Here is a 2894-nt window from a genome sequence, read left to right as displayed (position 1 = left end):
ATCCCGTCAGCACTGTGAGACAACCTCCCACCCTTTGCTGGAGGGATAATGTCTGCTGATCTACCTAGTGCAGATATGAGAAGGATAGGACGAGTCCCCAATTGACAATGCTAAATTCCTTTGTCGTATAACAACCCTTTATGAAGCTAAGAACACTGTACGCTGTTTGCTTAAGAAGTACCGTAATGGTACGCTATTGGCGTAGCGATCGCTCAGCCGTAGGCGAGACGCTCAAGCGTCACGTTCGCTCACGGCCCAGTGATCACAGGACACGTTATTGGCTATGACTAGAGTAATGATTCGCTATGGCGTAGCGGACGCTCGAGACCACGAGGAGATCACCAGCGGCGCAGACGCTCACAACGCTATACCTTAATGTTTAAACCTTATACCAAAGAAATACAAAGAATACCTTAATGTGAGTACAGGGTGTAAGTGCAACCTTGTGTAACCTGACTAACTACAAAGCTGCTTGAGCGTCACCGACGCTCAAGTGAACACTTAACACTATAGAAAACACACAGATACTGGTTTAGGTTCCAAAGCCTATTAACTGTATTATATCTAATATACTTGTAAAAGGGGATAACAGTACAAATGATACACTACAATATAACAGAGACTTCCTAACCACAGAACTAAACAATAAATACAAAAAGACAATACTACTCTGACCTAAATGCAAAACAATACAATGCTATAATACTATGAGAGATATAAGAGAAAAGAGGAGAGAGAGAGATAGAGAGAGAGAGAGAGAAATTGGCTCACAGAAAGACAATGATTACGGAGAGAAACTTACGCACAAAGGGTATGATCGCCTGCGCCTCGATATCCAGCTCCCGGCTATCAGCAGATAACCGTTGATGAGAGAGTGAGAGCTGGATGTGGTCGGCCTGCCTATTTATGCCCCACACACAATGCAATCTCCTGGTCCTACAATCCCATTGTCCATTGGCCGAAGGAATTCGGCCCTGCATCATAACAAAAGGTCATAGGGTGATTCATACAGGTGGGCTGTGACGATTTCCAACAGCTCAGGTGGGTGGGAAACTGGGTTTCCCGCCGCATACCTGAGTATGAGTAAATAATAGAAATGGACATAAACTTCTTATGTCCATAACTATTCGCACGAGCGATTAATACGCTCCAAACCAACACCGGAATATTGCTAATTAAATACTCTTCCGATGGGTACCAAACACTGCTGTATGATTCCTGTTAGACCCTTCGTACGATATAAAGAGGGATTCCTCAGCTCTGGGACATTGTATTTTAACCAAACTTTCAGAATCTATCAAAGGGACCATGATCTATAAACTACATTAATTGTGAAAATATGTAACGAATGAGTCGCACGCTACGACTATATAAACTCTACCGTAAATACGCATACCGCGCCTGCGAGTGCACGCTATTGCGGGTATACGCCTCCACGGGAGAGCGTACGCACGCGCAGCGCGGACCAGTGTGCGGTGCAAATATGGCAACGTGCATTGAGACATTTTTCTGACTTTGACAAAGCTTACGCCTTTGGAGACCATCAGGGAATATCAGGTGCCGCCAGTGTCTGGATTTAAGAGCACCCAATTATCTCAACAACAAAATTTGGGATCTCTCAGAGCTATATACTTGGTTCCAGGTATCATCAAGCAGGATATATCCACCTGCGGTCAAACCACACTGAGTATGCCCAACCTCGTCTGATCTTGGAAGCCAAGCACTGTGGGCCAGGTCAGTACCTGGTTGGGAGACCACCAGAGAATACTTGGTACTGCAGGTATTTATATCCTAACCCAGAACACAGGACTTGTAGCCAAAGTATTGTTATCATTAATTATCATTCTCTCTTAGCTTGTGGAAATTTATACTTTACCAATTATTAGGGTGGAGCCCGGCTTGTTAGACAGAATAATACCCCTTCCTTCCGGTATATTGTTATTTTCATTATAAGTACAGTTTATTTTCTCGGAAGAAGGTAACGAATATATTTACATTACATATTCTTGTATATTACTTATTCTTTCTAACACCAGAGACACACATATAATTTCGCCCAATAGAGCCATCAAGTTTGATTTGTATCACCCAAATTCAATCAATAATGTTCAAATTGGATAGACAAACCTTTCGATAATTGATAATATCTTCATATATATATATATTTTTTTTGTCCTTTGCCTTATAGCTATTTTTTTAGAGGAATACCAATAAAAGTTACATTTTAATATTACAAGACCATATATTTCATAACAAAAGTGTGCCCCAGAAGAGACTCGTAGTCTTTCTTCTCCTTTTGGCTCCTGTACTATACAAGAACCATACACTTTCCCTTGACTAGTTTACTGAACTATCTCTGGGAGCACCGCCAACCCAGTGCCAGATATCAATTATTCGTTTGTTTTATGGCCATATGTTGGTTTACGTTTAGAGCTATAGTTCTAACCTATATCATTTAAAGTACCAAGCATTTAGATTGAGAGATCCTGTGCAGACTCTACCAACCCCTTTTCCATAATCCATGAGCGTCCCAGGTAAAAGGGATAATATGGTCACTCTAGTTAAACAACAATATGATTTTGTTATTTTGTGTTGTCAAACTAGAATATTACTTTACATTGTTATGATATTAGTTTATGTGTACTTACTGCAATGATAAAAATATATAACAAGCTCTGCTTGAAATAAATTGTACTGTACTATAGTTTTTATTTCCTCCAAAATGTAAAAATAGTTCATATTTAAAACTAATATGGTTGCTTGCTTGTTTCTCTAAAACACAGGTTCTCAAACTCAGTCCTCAGGACCCCAAATAGTTTTTCAGGTCTCCTCACAGAAATGCAAGTGAAATAATCAGCTCTATCTGTTGATCTTTTAATATACAGTATACCATT

General features: G+C 40.2%; 1 pseudogene; it reads left to right on the top strand.

Moving 5' to 3' along the window:
• The first annotated feature begins 1665 nt into the window (after positions 1-1665).
• On the top strand, positions 1666-1783 carry LOC134968428 (5S ribosomal RNA; annotated as a pseudogene).
• Positions 1784-2894: the final 1111 nt, after the last annotated feature.

The sequence above is a fragment of the Pseudophryne corroboree genome, chromosome 10 (assembly GCF_028390025.1).
Source record: "Pseudophryne corroboree isolate aPseCor3 chromosome 10, aPseCor3.hap2, whole genome shotgun sequence".
Lineage (NCBI taxonomy): Eukaryota > Metazoa > Chordata > Amphibia > Anura > Myobatrachidae > Pseudophryne > Pseudophryne corroboree.
This window is presented reverse-complemented; position numbering and strand designations above follow the sequence as displayed.